General features: G+C 36.9%; 1 non-coding gene across 1 annotated transcript; it reads right to left on the bottom strand.

The window, feature by feature from the left end:
- Positions 1–4,553: 4,553 nt before the first annotated feature.
- On the bottom strand, positions 4,554–4,625 carry TRNAW-CCA (transfer RNA tryptophan (anticodon CCA)). The gene has a single exon. It is a non-coding gene; the product is annotated as a tRNA-Trp (tRNA).
- Positions 4,626–18,329: the final 13,704 nt, after the last annotated feature.

The following is an 18,329-nucleotide window of genomic DNA, read 5'->3' as shown; positions in this document are numbered from 1 at the left end:
CCTGAGGCTGTGTGTGTCAATAGTCTTTACTGCTATTTCTATTCATTATATTGCTCCAGTAGCCAAAGGAAGCTACTGGTAAAATACATTCTCTTAGTTATAAAAAAAAACAAACATATTTAATGAGCAATTAAAATAATAAAAGGTCATCTGTAGCTGTGACTTTTTTATGTCCTGACTAATTTTATGTATTTATGATTTTCTATTTATCTTTATTAAAATGTCTTCTGATTTATCTTTCTTATGAATATATTTTCTTTTTTTTTTCTTCAAGCTTTAATTTTATTTTATTTTTAAACTTTACATAATTGTATTAGTTTTGCCAAATATCTTTCTTATGAATATATTTTCTTATTCAAAGAATTTGTTCTAGAATTTGCCTATCATTTTATTGATTTTCTTTTACTAATACAGGAAATCCAGATTTTATTATTTTGCAATAACATTCTTGATCTATGGATAACTCCTCAGTTTAGCTACCCCACAGGTTTAGATATATAACATTTTCATCGCTATTTTTCAGTTACTCTTGTAATTGTTATATGAATATCCTTGGTCTAGTGGTTTCTTTAAAAATATTTCTATTTTGTTGTTATTAGTACTTTTGTTATTTAATTCCAGTTTATTGTTGTGTTAATAAAATTTTATATTATCTAAAGAGTTTTTTATATCTTTCACATTTTTTTCAGAGACTGATATGTTTACAGCTTTAAAAATATTCTTGGGTGTGTGTGTTAGTTGTGTCCAACTCCTTGCAACTCCATGGACTATAGCGCGCTAGACTCCTTTATACATAAATCTCCAGGCAAGAGTACTGGAGTGGGTTGCTATTCCCTTCTCCAGGGTATCTTCCTGACCTAGGCATGGAACCTGTATCTCCTGCATTGCAGGCAGATTCATTACCATCTCAGCCACCAGGGAACCCCAAAAGTATTCTTGGTACTATCAAAAATAAAGAACATTCTAATGGTGGTATGATGAATATTACACCTACAAGTACCATTGCAATGCTATAATTTTCATCTTTATATATTTTTTAAGTTTTAGCTTTTAACATTTAAATAGTGCTATTTATTACTAAGCATTTAGATTTCATATATTATGTGCCAGGTACTTTTGTAGGTGCATCTCAACAAAAAGAGATGTATACCACTTACCAGTGTTTTCACTTAATATGACACTATTGTCACAGTATTAGAATTGAAAGTGAGATTTATTTATGGACTTGGAGCAATAGGTGTGGAAGTGTCCTGTAGTTCCGTTATGTTTTCTTTTATTTGTTTATTTTTCTTCATCTCAAAGGGCTTCAGAGTGGGGAATGATAAAAATTATTTACTCTGACACCTCTTGTGCAAGCTTGTCTACCTATTTTATATTATAGTCTATTTTTGGTATTTTAAAATAAATTTAAGACTAAGTTAGGTGCTCAAGTCACCATGTGTAAATCAACTATTGTGGTAATTAATTTTTAAAAACCTCAAACATTAAGAGATAGAGAAGCTTTCTAAAATGGAAATAAATTCATAATTCATCAGGCTGTTGTTTCATTAGGCTAGCCATTAGCTGATATTATGAATGCATATATGGCAAAAGCTTATTTATGTCACATAATATAAATAGAGAAATATACAAAGATGTTTAGATCACAATGTATATCCATTCTCTTTTTGTTTTCTGCCCTACCACTATTTTAAGTGACCCACAGAGAGACTTTTAATTATTTCTTGTGAAAAATTTGTTGAAAATATGCAAGTTAAGACCTTCCTACTTTCTCTTTCATGGAGAAGACAATGGCACCCCACTCTAGTCCTCTTGCTTGGAAAATCCCATGGACGGAGGAGCCTGTTAGGCTGCAATCCATGGGGTCGCTAAGAGTCGGACACGACTGAGCAACTTCACTTTCACTTTTCACTTTCATGCATTGGAGAAGGAAATGACAGCCCACTCCAGTGTTCTTGCCTGGAGAATCCCAGGGACGGGGGAGCCTGGTGGGCTGCCGTCTATGGGGTCGCACAGAGTCGGAAACGACTGAAGTGACTTAGTATACTTTCTCCTTTCACCCAGAGTGCTTAATTAAATTTTAATTTACCTTTTTGTTTTATTGAGTTGACAAGAGAATGATAAGCAATAGTGTTTCTGAAGAGTATTTACTATTATTTCTTAAGAGTATTACTAGTATTGATTGGCAGGGTAGTAGTGGGGGATAGACACAGAGAATGGACAGTTAACACCTCCTAGCCTAATTTACTCATGTTCAGTCACTCATCATGCCCGACTCTTTGCAACCCCATGGACTGCAGTACTCCAAGCTTTTCCTGTCCTTCACCATCTCCCAGAGTTTGGTCAAACTTATGTACATTGAGGTGGTTATGCCATCCAACCATCTCATCTTCTGTTCTCCCCTTCTCCTCCTGCCTTCAATCTTTCCCAGCATCAGGGTCTTTCCAATGAGTTGGCACTTCCCATCAGGTGGCCAAAGTATTAGAGCTTCAGCATCAGTCTTTCTAATGAAAATTTAGGATTGATTTCCTTTAGGGCTGACTGATTTGATCTCTTTTCAGTCCAAGGGATTCTCAAGAGTCTTCTCCAGCACCATGGTTTGAAGGCATCCATTCTATGGCACTCAGATATTTTTTATTGTGAGCTGTCATATCCATACACCACTACTGGAAAACCCATAGCTTTGATAATATGGAATTTTATAGACAAAGTAATGCCTCTGCTTTATAAAATTCTGTCTAGGTTGGTCATAGCTTTTCTCCCAAGAAGCAAGCATCACCTTCATGAAGAGGTTCTTTAACTCCTCCTGGCTTTCTGCCATGAGTGGCATCATCTGGATATCTGAGGTAGTTGATTTTTCTCCAAGCAAACTTGATTCCAGGTTGTGCTTCATCCAGCCCAGCATTTCACATGATGTACTCTGCATATAAGTTAAATAAGCTTAACTTATTTAAGTTAAGCTTAAATATACAGTGACAATATACAGCTTTCACATACTCCTTTCCCAATTTGGAACCAGTCAATTGTTCCATGTCTGGTTCTAACTGTCGCTTCTTGACCTGCATACAAGTTTCACAGGAGGTGGGTAAGGTGGTCTGGTATTCCCATCTCTTGAAGAATTTCCCACAGTTTGATGAAAGTGAAAGAGGTGATGAAAAAGCCAACTTAAAACTCAACATTCAAAAAACTAAGATCATGGCCTCTGGTCCCATCTCTTCATGACAAATAGATGGGGAAACATTTTGGAAACAGTGACAGATTTTATTTTCTTGGGCTCCCAAATCACTGCAGATAGTGACTGCAGCCATGAAATTAAAACATGCTTGCTCTTTTGAAGAAAAGCTATGGCCAACCTAGACAGCATAGTAAAAAGCAGAGACATTACTTTGCCTACAAAAGTCCATATTGTCAAAGCTATGTTTTTTCCAGTAGCCATGTATGGATGTGAGAGCTCACAATAAAAAAAGGTTGAGTACCATAGAATTGAGGCCTTTGAACTGTGGTGCTAGAGAAGACTCTTGAGAATCCCTTGGACTGCAAGGAGATCCAACAAGTCCATCCTAAAGGAGATCAGTCCTGCATATTCATTGGAAGGACTGATGCTGAAGCTCCAATACTTTGGCCACCTGATGTGAAGAACTGACTTATTGGAAAAGACCCTGATGCTGGGAAAGACTGAAGGCAGGAAGAGAAGTGGATGACAGAGGATGAGATAGTTGGATAGAATCATGGACTCAATGGGACAGAAATTTGAGTAAGCTCTGGGAGTTGGTGATGGACAGCGTGACCTGGTGTGCCGCAGTGCATAGGGACACAAAGAGTCAGACATGACTGAGCGACTGAACTGACTGACATAGTTAAAGGCTTTAGTGTAGTCGATGAAGCAGAAGTAGATATTTTTCTAGAATTCTCTAGCATTTTCTTATGATGCAACCAATGTAGACAATTTGATCTCTGATTCCTCTGCTTTTTCTAAATCCAGCTTTTACATCTGGAAGTTCTTCATTCACATATTGTTGAAGCCTAGTTTGAAGAATTTTGAGCATTACTTTGCTAGCATGTGAAATGAGTGCAGTAGTTTGAGCATTCTTTAGCATTTCCTTTCTTTGGGACTGGATTGAAAACTGACCTTTTCCAGTCCTGTGGTTACTGTCCTTTATTATGCCTATCTTTGCATAAAATGTTCCCTTGGTATCTCTATCCTAGCCTGATAGTCTGACACATTATGCAATCTGATTTTCCTTTTACCACCTGTGGGTGGTACAGTGGTGACGAATCCACCTGCCAATGCAGGAGATACAGGAGACCTGATTCTATCTACATTGGGCAGATCCCCTGGAGAAGGGAATGACTACCCACTCCAGTGTTCCTGCCTGAAAAACTCCATGGACAGAGGAGCCTGGCAAGCTACACTGTGAGTGAGTGAGTGAAGTCGCTCAGTTGTGTCCAACTCTTTGAGATCCCGGGGACTGTAGCCTACCAGGCTTCTCCGTCCAGGGGATTCTCCAGGCAAGAATACTGGAATGGGTTACCATTTCCTTCTCCAGGGGATCTTCCCAACCCAGGAATTGAACCTGGGTCTCCTGCATTGGAGGCAGACACTTTAACCTCTGAGCCACCAGGGAAACCCAACAGGAAGCTACACTGTAGCCCACCAGGTAAAAATTGCTAGTATATACTCAGGCTGGCTTGATCTGGGGGAAATTTTTCTTTCATAAGGATGTAGGTAGTCTCAGAAATGTGATCTTTATAATTTTCACTACTAAGTACCTTGAGTTCCAAATCACACACACACACAAAAGAAACAGTCTTTCTTTTTTCAATTTCTGGCTTCAGAACTACTCCGAAGGATAATATATTAAATTAGTCATTCGAATATTAATATACTTATGAAGTCTTATTTTTGGAAATACAGAAGATCTTTATAGGATTTTGTGCAATAGGACATAGAGTAATTATTGTCCTCTACCAGTGTGATTCAGAGAAAAAAAATCTGAATGTCTCAGAGTAATATTTTCATAGGTTATTCAGTTTTTTCAATGAAAAATTTTACTTTGCATTTTTCTTGATTATTATAAAAGTTGTACATATAGTACAATTATGCATCTACCAGTTACATGTGATTTATGTGTTTAAGAAAATGGGGGGCGGGGGCATTTATTTAATTTGTTTGAAGCTCTATAACCAAGTACCAGAGACAGGTGGCTTATAAAGAGCAAAAATTTATTGCTCACAGTTCTGGAGCTAGAAGTCCTAGGTAGGGTGCCAGAATGGTCAAGTGAAGGCCCTCTTCTGGGCTGCAGACATTTTATTTCATCCTCACATAGAGGAAAGTGATAAAGAGCTCTGTGGAATGTATCTTATGAGCCCTAATGCCCCGCATGTAGCTCTACCCTTATGACATAAACACTTCCCAAAGGCCCCATTTGCTAATACCATCACCTTTGAGAGTTAATGTTTCAGTATATGGATTTTGGGGAGATACTCACACTATAATAAAGAATCAACTACCTGTGACTGAATTAAGTTATGTAAGGATTCCCTGGTCCGTTAGTGGTAAAGAACCCACCTGCCAATAAAGGAGACATAAGAGATATGGGTTTGATCCCTGTGTTGGGAAGATCCCCTAGAGTAGGAAATGGCAACCCATCCCAGTATTCTGGCCTGGAAAATTCCATGGACAGAGGAGCATAGAAGGCTACAATCCATGGAGTCACAGAGTTGGACACGACTGAAGTGACTCAGCATACACAGGCAAGTTGTGTGGGTAGAGAAATTTGCTTCCTGCTACTAATGGCTGTAAGTCAATTAGGAGCTGGCTAAAGGCAAAATTCATTTTTTTTTTTTTTTTTCTGAGTGAAAGAGTTAAATGTTTTATTGTCATCACAATATCATCACCTGATAGTGGAGCAGGTAGTTCCTTTTTTTATCCCAGGTGATGATGTTAATAGTATAAACATCTTAATAGAACAATATAAACAAGTTAATAGTATAGTATCTGATGATGTTAATAGTAAAAAAGAAAAAAAAAGCCCATACGGTTTTTTGAAAGGTTTACTTTTATGAAGTCCAGGTGGTCAACATGAATTTTGAAAAATATTTAATATTATTTTAGCTGAATTGGTTTGTCTTCATGCAATTTATCAATTTATATACAGATCAAAATGTAGAAACTACTTAAAGATGAGTCCTAATATCAATAACCACCATTCTTGTGTGCAAATGTTTTCATTGTTAAGAGTAAATTCTTTAATGCAGATTCACAGAAATAGGGCAACTGAATCAAAATATAGTACTTTAAGCATTTTTTTCCCCCATAAGACATAAGACTTTAACCTTAACTCAAATTACTGAGAGGTACATGTCATTACTTGTATCACCTTATCCTTACCTTTCTGGAATTTCCATGCAAAGAAAATCATAATAATTTTGGTAAAAGAATTTAATTGCTATTTTCATTTTCATTTCTTTTATTAAAAGTGATGTCAAGAATTTTCAGTGTTTTCCAGTAAGTGTTTCAATGTCTGATTACATAGTTTAGTAATTTAAAGTATTTATTTTAGCTTAATTCTTACATTTTACTATATATACAAACCTATTCAGTATTTGTATTTACACTAAAGTTTGTTCAAAATTGCACAGAGCATCAATGACCATCATTTTTGGAAAATTTCTTTAGTTATAAAGTTATGCCACACTCAAAAATAATTTGGGAATATATAACATAATAAAGACAAAATGAAAAAAAAATTTTATCAAGAAAAAAAAAATTTCTCTTTCTGCTCTGTGCCTCAATTTCTTCAAGTGAATATAGATAAAAAATAGTATCTTACTCATATTGCTAGTATAAGAAATAAATAAGTTAGTGTTAGTACAGCAGTAAAATCATTGCATGTGTATATGTAGTTTGTGTCATTAAACCATACCTAAAACATACGCTTATATCTTGCTCTATAGTCGAACATCAAATCAACTCATTTAGGCATTCTTAACTATTTTCAAGATTATCATTATCATTTTTAAACTAAAACTGTCCTATTGGCACAGAAAGATGAACTCACCAGGTAGGTAGGTCCCCAATATACTACTGGAGAAGAGTGGAGAAATAGCTCCAGGAGGAAAGAAGAGGCCAAGTCAAAGCGAAAACAACTCCCAGTTGTGCATATATCTGGTGGTGGAAGTAAAGTCTGATGTTGTAAAGAATAATATCGCATAGGACCCTGCAATGTTAGGTCCATGACTCAAGGTAAATTGGAAGTGATAAAACAGGAGATTCAAGAGTGAACAAAGACATCAGTGAACTAAAGTGGGCCAGAATGGGTGAATTTAAATTAGATGACCATTATAGCTACTACTGTGGACAAGAATCCCTTAGGAGAAATAAAGTAGCCCTCATAGTCAACAGAAGAGTCTGAAATGCAGTACTTGGGTACAATCTCAAAAACAACAGAATGATCTCTGTTCATGTCCAAGGCAAACCATTCAATATCACACTAATCCAAGTCTCTGCCCAACCACTAATGATGAAGAAGCTGCAGCGGAATAAATAAGTCTTCCATGAAGACCTACAAGAAGTTTTAGAACCAATACCAAAAAAAAAAAAAAAAAGTAGTCTCCCTTTCATCATAGGGAACTGGAATGCAAAAGTAGGAAGTCAAGAGATATCTGGAGTAACAGGCAAGTCTGGCCTTGGATTACAAAATAAAGTAGGGCAAAGGCTAACAGAGTTTTGACAAGAGAATGCACTGCTCATAGCAAACAATCTCTTCCAACAACATGAGAGACAACTCTACACATGGACATCACCAGATGGCCAATACCAAAAACAGACTGATTGTATTCTTTGCAGCTGAAGATGGAAAAGCTCTATACAGTCATCAAAAACAAGACTGGAAGCAGACTGTGGCTCAGATCACGAACTCCTTATTGTAAAATTCAGACAAAATTAAGTTGAAGAAAGTAGGGGAATCTGCTAGGCCTTTCAGATATGAGCTAAATCAAACCCCTTCTGATTATACAGTGGAAGTAACAAATAGATTCAAGGGATTAGATCTGATAGACAGCGTGTTTGAAGCACTAAGGACAGAGGTTCAAGATGCAGTGATCAAAACCATCCTTAAGAAAAAAAAATACAAAAAGCCAAAATGGTTGTCCAAGGAGGCCTTACAAATAGCTGAGAAAAGAAGAGAACCAAAAGGCAAAGAAGAAAAGGAAAGATATGTCCATCTGAATGCAGAATTCCAAAGAATAGCAAGGAGAGATAAGAAATACTTCCTATGTGATCAATGCAAAGAAACAAAGGATAGAATGAGTAAGACTAGAGATCTCTTAAAGAAAATTAGAGATACCAAGGGAATATTTCATGGGCACAATAAAGGACAGATATGATATGGAAATAAAAGAAGCAGAAGATATTAAGAAGAGGTGGCAAAAATACACAAGAACTATGCAAGAAACCTCTTAATAACCCAGATAACCACGATGGTGTGATCACTCACTTAGAACTAGACATCCTGTAATATGAAGTCAAGTGGGCTTTAGGAAACATCACTATGAACAAAGCTAGTGGAGGTGACAGAAATCCAGTTGAGTTATTTCAAATCCTAAAAGATGATGCTGTGCAAGTGCTGCACTTGATATGCCTGCAAATTTGGAAAACTCAGCAGTAGACACAAGAGTGGAAAAAGTCAGTTTTTATTGCAATCTCAAAGAAAGGCAATGCCAAATAATGTCCAAACTACAATTGCACTTATTTCACATGCTTGCAAAGTAATGCTCAAAATACTCCTCACTAGGCTTCAAGAGGACATGAACAAAGAATTTCCAGATGTTCAAGATGGATTTAGAAAAGGCAGAGGAATCAGAGATCAAATTGTCGACATCTACTGGATTAGAGAAAAAGCAAGAGAATTCAAGAAAAATACCTACTTCTGCTTTATTGGCTATGCTAAAGCCTTTGACATTGGGGATAACAACAAAATGTGGAAAATGCTCAAAAAGATGGGAATGCCAGACCACTTCACCTGCCTCCTGAGAAACCTGTATTTAGGACAAGAAGAAACAGAACTGTACATGGAACAATGGACTGGTTCAAAATTGGGAAAGGAGTATTTCTAGGCTGTATATTGTCATATTGTCACTCTGCTTACTTAGCTTCTAGGCAGAGCACTTCATGAAGAATGCAGGCTGGATGAAGCACAAGCTAGAATCAAGATTGCACAGAGAAATATCAATAACCTCAGCTATGGAAGATGACACCACCTTTATGGCAGAAAGCTAAGAGGAACTAAAAAGTCTCCTGATGAAAAGTGAGAGAGAGTGAAAAAGTTGGCTTAATGCTCAATATTCAGAAAACAAAGATCATGGAACCTGATGCCATCACTTCATGGCAAATAGATGGGGAAACAATGGAAACAGTGAGAGTCTTTATTTTCCTGGGCTCCAAAATCACTGCAAATGATGACTGCAGCTATGAAATGAAAATATGCTTGCTCCTTCCAAGAAAAACTATGACAAACCTGACAGCATATTGAAAAGCAGAGACATTACTTTGTCAACAAAGGTCCATATAGTCAAAGCTGTGGTTTTTCCAGTAGTCATGTATGGATGTGAGAGTTAGACCATAAAGAAGGCAGAGCACAGAAGTATTGATGCTTTTGAACTGTGGTGTTGGAGAAGACTCTTGAGAGTCCCTTGGACTGCAAGGAGATCAAACTAGTCCATCCTAAAGGAAACCAACTCTGAATATTCATTGGAAGGACAGATGCTGAAGCTCCAATACTTTCAGAGATTAGAGATCAGATCAGTCGCTCAGTCATGTCCGACTCTCTGTGACCCCATGAATCGCAGCACGCCAGGCCTCCCTGTCCATCACCAACTCCTGGAGTTCACTGAGACTCAGGTCCATCGAGTCAGTGATGCCATCCAGCTATCTTATCCTCTGTCATCCCCTTCTGCTCCTGCCCCCAATCCCTCCCAGCATCAGAGTCTTTTCCAATGTGTCAACTCTTTGCATGAGGTGGCCAAAGTACTGGAGTTTCAGCTTTAGCGTCATTCCATCCAAAGAAATCCCAGGGCTGATCTCCTTCAGAATGGACTGGTTGGATCTCCTTGCAGTCCAAGGGACTCTCAAGAGTCCAATACTTTAGCCACCTGATATGAAGAACTGACTCATTAGAAAAGACTCTGATGCTGGGAAAGATTGAAAGCAGATGACACCACCCTTATGGCAGAAAGTGAAGAAGAACTAAAGAGCCTCTTGATGAAGGTGAAAGAGGAGAGTGAAAAAGTGGGCTTAAAGGTCAACATTCAGAAAATGAAGATCATGGCATCCGGTCCCACCACTTCATGGGAAATAGATGGGGAAACAGTGGAAACAGTGTCAGACTTTATTTTTCTGGGCTCCAAAATCACTATAGATGGTGACTGTAGCCATGAAGTTAAAAGACGCTTACTCCTTGGAAGGAAAGTTATGACCAACCTAGATAGCATGTTCAAAAACAGAGACATTACTTTGCCAACAAAGGTTCATCTAGTCAAGGCTATGGTTTTTCCTGTGGTCATGTATGGATGTGAGAGTTGGACTGTGAAGAAGGCTGAGTGCCGAAGAATTGATGCTTTTGAACTGTGGTGTTGGAGAAGACTCTTGAGAGTCCCTTGGACTGCAAGGAGATCCAACCAGTCCATTCTGAAGGAGATCAGCTCTGGGATTTCTTTGGATGGAATGATGCTAAAGCTGAAACTCCAGTACTTTGCCACCTCATGAGAAGAGTTGACACATTGGAAAAGACTCTGATGCTGAGAGGGATTGGGGGCAGGAGGAGAAGGGGATGACAGAGGATGAGATGGCTGGATGGCATCACTCACTCGATGGACGTGAGTCTGAGTGAACTCTGGGAGTTGGTGATGGACAGGGAGGCCTGGCATGCTGCGATTCATGGGGTCGCAGAGAGTCGGACACGACTGAGCGACTGATCTAATCTGATGGAGAAAATGTTCATATAAAAATAAACAAAGGGAAACCTTACTTAAAATGGAGTCAGGGTCACAGATGGAAAGCTCTCAAGCCCATATCACTCACTGTAGCCTACATAACCATGAAGAATAAGAATTATTTTAACTGATCTGTTTGTATAGAATTCTCTGTATAAAATTTTCTCAGTTTCAACTTCTTATTCCTGATTAAAAGAATGTTACTTCCTGCACAAAGGAGAACTTTTTTTTTTTTTAAATGAAATTTTATCTCTTGTTTTCTGAAAAAAGAAGAGCTTTCCCTGCCCCAGCAAGAATGCACTAAACTCTGCTTGCAGCCAATAAGAAGCTGTCATAACTTTGAATGTATTCTCCAAAAAACTTTTTTTTTTTTTTAAACTCTCCCCAGTTTCCTCCTGAAGCCTAATAAAAGCTGACCTTCCCTTTGTGACTTTTGACTTTCCTATGATACATTATAGCTTCCTTGTCCTGAATTCTTTGCAATTCCCAATAAACCCATTTTCTGGCTTCAAAAGGATTATGTTGAAAAAATGAAGAGAATATAGGGACCTAGATGAACGGAAGATTATAATATTTCACTTAAAATGGCAAAATATTAGCAACAATAGGCTTTGATAACTTATGTATGTATGTTGGATTTCCTAGGGCAACCAGTAAGAAAACTAACTGCTGCCGCTGCTGCTGCTAAGTCGCTTCAGTCGTGTCCAACTCTGTGCGACCCCGTAGAGGGCAGCCCACCAGGCTCCTCCATTCCTGGGATTCTACAGGCAAAAATACTGGAGTGGGTTGCCATTTCCTTCTCCAAAATACAGCGTAATCAAAGCAGAATTTATAAAAACAAGAAAAACTACTATAAAATTTTCAAGTAAATCAAGAAATGACAAAAAGGTAAAAATAGAGGCAAAAAATAGAAAAACAAATAGAAAAATAATAGAATTGTAGCCTTAAGCCCTAAACATCAGTAATAACTTTAAATGTAGACTAAAGCACCAACTAAAAGACACAAATTTGTGGATTTGATGAAAGAAAATAAAATAACTATATGTTGTTTATAGGAAACTCTTTACAAACACAATATAAAAAATAAAAGTAAAGAGCAGAAATATATATATTATGGTAATATTAACTAAAAAGCATTATATATGTTAATATAAAATAGTGTAGAGTTTAAAACAAAGAAAATCACATTAAATAATAAAAGGTATTATTACATAATGGTAAATGGATCATCATGTCATGATTCTTTATGCAAATTTCATAATAATAAAAGGATCAATTCTTCAAGAAATCAGTGATTCTAAGTGTACATATGTGAAAAAACAAAGCTGCAAAATACATAAAGGCTGATGGGGTGAAGAGAAAAAGAACATAGAAATGCACAGTTTTAGCTGACATTTCAAAACACCACTTGATAAAACTAATAGATATAAAAATAAGAAAAATATCAAATAATTGAACAAAACCATCAATCAATAGCATCTACTTGACATTTATAGAACAACTCAACAAACTATAGCATAATACATATTTTATTAACATGTTCATGGAATATTTACTAAGATTGAACATATCTTGGGCCACAAAACAAACTTCAACATGTTTAACAGATCTGAATTTATTTTCATGTGTTATGTCAGACCATAATGGAATTAAACTAGAAAACAATAACCTAAAAACAACCTCAAAATCCCCAAACACTTGGAAATTAAACTGCTCATTTCTAAACAATCTATGCCTCAAAGAGCAAGTCCCCAGGAAACAGAAATATACATATAATTTAAAGAAATTGAAACAAATATATATTAGAATATGGAGGATGTACTTAAAACAGTCTTGATAGGAAAATATATAACACAAAATTCTTATTAAAGATGGAAAGGGCTCAAATTATCTAAATTCCTATAAAAAAAATTTAAAGTTCAAATACACCAAAAGAGAAGGAAAAAAAAAAAAAAAAAAGAAATAATAAAAATAAGAAAATCTAATTAAACTGAAAGCATGGAAACAATAAAGAAAATCAATGGAATAAAATTTTGTTTTTGAAAAACACCTCAATAAAATGGATCACCTGCAGCAAAACTTAAAGATATAAATGCCGATATGAGGAGTAAAATATAAGATATCATTATAGGTGCTGCAGACATTAAAAGAATAATAAGGGAATATTATGAACAGCTTTACACTGATAAATTTCAGAATGTTGAAGAATTGGATAATTTCTTCAAAACAACACATTACTAAAACTCAATCAAGATGAAATAGATAACCTGAAGAGCCCTATAACAATCAAATGAATTAAATTTGCTATTTAAAATTTACATTCCCCCCCCCCCCCCATTCACACACATGTATATCCTTAGGCCTAGACTTCCTCACTGAAAATTTTTACCAAAGTGCTAGTAAAGAAGAATTAATTTCAATTTTATACACTCTTTTTCAGTGGATAGAAGAGCAGAGATTAGTTCTGACTTTATTGTATGAAGCCAGTGTTAGCCTGATACTCAAACTAAACAAAGATAGTATCCAAAAGAGAAAAAAAAAGACAAAATTATAATTATAAAAATAGAGGGGAATTATCTTAACTTGATAATGTATCTACAAACAATACAAAACACTCTATAGCAAGCATCATCTTTAATGGTTAAAGATTGAATTCTTTCTACTACTAGGAAAAAGGCAAAGATATCTAGTTACTACCTCACTCGTGGAATTCAACCTAGCCCTATAAATTCTAGCTATTTCAAAGAGAAACAAGCAAAAACAAAAAACAACAAAAAAAGAATATCGACCTCAATTTCACACAGTGCACAAAAATTAACTCAAAATAGATCATGCAGTTAAATATAGAATATTAACCTATGAAACTTTTATAAGAAAACTATGAAAAAAAATTGGGGATTTGGGCTAGCAAGTTTGATGACTTGAATACCAAAATCATGATCCAAAAATGAAAAGTTATATGTAAATTTGTCCCATCAAAAGTAAAAGTTTTGCCCTGATAAAGAATGATGAAGATGAAGACAATGAAGAAGATGAAAAGACCAGCTACAATTTGAGAGAAAAACTTGCATACCACAACCTGATAAATGATTGTGTTGCAGATACCTTAAAACCCCTCAAATCTCAACAGATGAAAAGAAAAAAAATCCAATTAGAAATTTAGTAAAAGATATAAACATACATTTCGCAGAGGAGGATATCATGAAAATAAGCATGTTAAAAGCTATTCCACATCACTAGCCCTTGTGTGTGTGTGTTTAGTTATGTCTGACTGTTTGCAACCCTGTGGGTTGTAGCCCAACTGCCAGGCTCTTCTGTCCGTGGAATTTTCCAGGCAAGAATACTGGAGGGGGTTGCTATTTCCTATGCCAGGGTATCTTCCCAACCTAGGGATTGAACCCACAGATTTTGCATCTCCTGCATCGGCAGGTGAGTTCCTTACCACTGCACCACCTGGGAAGCCCTTAGGGAAATAAAAATTAAAACCATAATGAGAGATATCACAACTTAACTATCAGAGTGGCTTAAAAAAAATAGTGATAATATCAAATATATTGGAGAAAATGCAGAGAAACTAGATCACTTATACATTGCATGGGGATGTAGAATTAACATTCTATCATAAAACTAAGCATGCAATTACTATGTAATCATGTAATTGCATTCTCAGGCAATTTATTTCAGATAAATGAAAAGTTATGCTTATACAAACACCTGCACATGAATGTTCATAATTGCCTTATCTGTGATATTCCCAAATTAGAAGCAACCCAGAAGTTCTTCAATGAGTAAAATTTTAAATACTTCAAATTAGTAAAATTTTGTATTCCATTGTGTGAATGATTCATTCACACAATGGAATACAAGTAAAAAAAAAGAAGCAAATCAGTGATACACTCAACAACTTCAGGAATGACCATCATAACACCACAGAACTGAGACATCAGAGAAGCTAATCTTTTTATCCCTATCAGGAAGGTAGAGAATCAGAAGGCTGACACTAGAAATACTGAAATGAAAAGCTGTATAATTAAGATTTCAAGTTAGGATAATAGTTACTGGTAGCCATTACTTCAACTTCCTGATCACTGGAAAGGGGAGTCTGGTTGCCACTGAAACCCAGTTCTTTTTGATATCACAAAGCTGGTGACCAGACAAGGAAACAATGACTCAAGTTGCCATTGCTACTGTGACCATCTTTTGATGCTCATAAAATTAGCAGTGGCATCTCCTCAATCTTGTCTGTCATTGGAGTATAAGAAAAAGCATTAAAAAAAAAAAAAAAAAGCCTCTATTCATTTCAATCTCCCAAGTATTGCTTAAGAGCAACCAATTGGCAGAAATATTTATATTAAACATTTATGACTGAACAATGTACTAAATAATGTAGGGATGATGAAGACGAAGATATTTTTTCCTTGTAGTAATTATTTAACTGAATAGAAAATAAAAACATATTTCATTAAAATATAATTTGGAGGAAGAATAAAAGAAACATATCTGTTTAGCTGATCTGCATTTTGAGGTTGCTTTTAAATTTGTTAATTAATATTGATAGTGTGAGGCATGTTCAAGAACAAAGAGTATTTTTTTATGTCTTATTTTCTGTTTATTTGACATGGAAGTAATCATAATAATCATTTAATGGATTGTGAAGGGTATATATAGGCTATAAAGATATGGTTTTAATGTGTCCTTGCCCCACAATTTCAACTGGAACTTAGCATTCATAGAGAAGTTGGGTAAATGTAACACATAGGTCAAGCTCCTTATACGTAGAAAAATACATGTCATTTTGTGAATTCATATTGTGTCCAAAAGTTTAAAGTGTTTAAATCAGTAACAACTGTTTAAAAGCATACATAATGCTAAGAAATATTTGAGTTGTTTATTCTGTGGTTTTATTTGCCCTGAATTAATAAAATGTTTGAGTTGCATTAATTAGCTTCTTTCCACAGGACTGGAAAAAGTCAATCAGCATCCCAATACCCAAGAAGGGAAGTACTAAAGAATGTTCAAACCATTGGATAATTGCACTCATCTTCCATGCTAGTAAGGTCATGTTTCGAATCTTACATGCCAGGCTCCAGCATTATTGGAACCAAGAACTTTCTGATGTTCAAGCTGGATTTAGAAAGGCAGAGGGACCAGAGATCAAATTGCCAGCATTTGGTGGATCATAGAGAAAACAAGGGGATTCCAGAAAAACATCTATCTCTGTTTGATCGACTACACTAAAGCCTTGACTGTGTGGATCATAACAAACTGTGGAAAGCTCTTAAAGAGATGGGAATACCAGGCCATCTTACATGTCTCCTGAGAAATCTGTAAGTAGGTAGGTCAAGAAACCTGAACCTTGTATGGAGCAACTGATTGGTTCAAGATTGAAAAATGAGTACAACAGGGCTCTCTGTTGTCCTGTTTGTTTAACTTATATGCTGAACACATCATGAGAAATGCTGGCTGGATGAGTTACAAGATGGAATCAAGATAGGCAGGAGAAACATCAATAACCTCAGATATGTGGATGATACCACTCAAATGGCAGAAAGCAAACAGGAACTAAAGAAACCTTTTGATGGGGGTGAAAGAGGAGAATGAAGAGACAGCTTAAAACTAAATATTAAAAATCAAAGTTCATGGCATCCAGCCCCATTATTTCATGGCAAATAGAAGGGGAAAATGTGGAAGTAGTGATTCCTCTAAAATCACTGCATATGTTGATTGAAGCCATGAAATCAGAAGATGATTGCCTCTTGGCAGGAAATCTGTGATAAACCTAGACAGTGTGTTGAAAAGCAGAGACATTACTCTGCCAATAAAGGTCTATATAGTCAAGGCTATGGTCTTCCCAGTGGTCACATATTGAGAGAGTTAGTTCCTAGGAAGGTTGATAAAGAGTCTAGGGATCCCCAAGGAGAGAGGGGTCTGAAATTCTCAAGGAGGAAGAAAGGACAAACTTTTTTTCCTTCTCTACATTCCTTAGGATTATATAACAATAATGTATCCTGCCTGAGGACAGTCTCTGGATTAAACCTTCTGGCTAATTCTGTTATCTTAAAATGTAAATTATGGGAGTAGGTCTGGTGAGGCCTTTACAACCTCCAGACATTCTTTGGATTATATAACTTCATTGTTAACACTAGCAAGCAGGTACTCTTTCTGCCCCCTTCTGATGCCTATGTCAGAAGCTTTCTCTATCTCCTTAACACTTTAATAAAACTTTATTACACAAAAGCTCTGAGCGATCAAGCTTTGTCTTTGGCCCCGGATTGAATTCTTCTCCTCCGGGGGCCAAGAATCCCGGTGTCTTCACGTGATTCAACAACAACCTTTCATCTTGGGGGCTCATCTGGGATCCTTCAGGACAAGGTAAGGATGCTTGGAGCTTTAGTTCTTTGTTCTCTTAGTGAACACGTTTTCTGCTGTGCTTTACTAACTCTACCATGTACTTGTGTGAATGAATGGCATGTCCTGCGTGAAGCAAGTAAGGAGCCCTGCTCTGTGGTTCCACAGTGATTTCATACGGCTTATGGCAGAAACCTGTCGGGGCGTTATACCGACCTGCCAATGCCAAGTGGCACCCAATGTCTCCTTTGGGAACCGACCAGAAATGGGCAAAGCGTGTGGACCGAACTCTCCTTTCTCAGTCAAACTTTTCAGTCTCTTTGACCATTTCAGAACTCCTTGGGAATTAGAAGTACTAACCTAGTCTATCGGGTCATAGACTTTCAAGGGACTTGTGATCTATACTGTTATTGTGTACTGTGGCTTAGGTCCCAAACTTGGATTGGTAGTCAAGAAAGCCCCTAGCCTCGCTAGGAATCCAAAGTTCAGAAGCTAGGTGAAGCTCTCGCTCCAAGAACATCTCTGAGGTAAAGGGTTACTCAGATTGGGACTGCAATGGTTTTTTTTTTTCCTTTGGTAACGCCAGCTCTTAGCAACCCCAGAGACGGAAGCCCACCAGGCTCCCCCATCCTTGGGATTCTCCAGGAAAGAACACTGGAGTGGGTTGCCATTTCCTTCTCCAATGAATGAAAGTGAAAAGTGAAAGGGAAGTCTCTCAGTCGTGTCCTACTCCCAGCGACCCCATGGACTACAGCCCACCAGGCTCCTCCATCCATGGGATTCTCCAGGCAAGAGTACTGGAGTGAGGTGCCATTGCCTTTTCTGCTTAGTGGATCAGAGGAGGCTATTATACTGGTGTGGTGATGCTTGGAAAGAACTTCTCAGTTTTATGTTCCTGTCGGTCTTATTGTGGTCAGGAAATACTCAGGGTCGTGCACAGGCACTCAGGTGACGAATGTTTCCCCTAGTAGTCTTAGCTTGGGAGGCAT

The sequence above is a fragment of the Bos grunniens genome, chromosome 15 (assembly GCF_055505025.1).
Source record: "Bos grunniens cultivar Pamir isolate PY7600 chromosome 15, Bosgru_T2T1.0, whole genome shotgun sequence".
Taxonomy (NCBI): domain Eukaryota; kingdom Metazoa; phylum Chordata; class Mammalia; order Artiodactyla; family Bovidae; genus Bos; species Bos grunniens.
The sequence above is the reverse complement of the archived record's forward strand: the minus strand, read 5'-3'. Positions and strand labels throughout refer to the sequence as shown.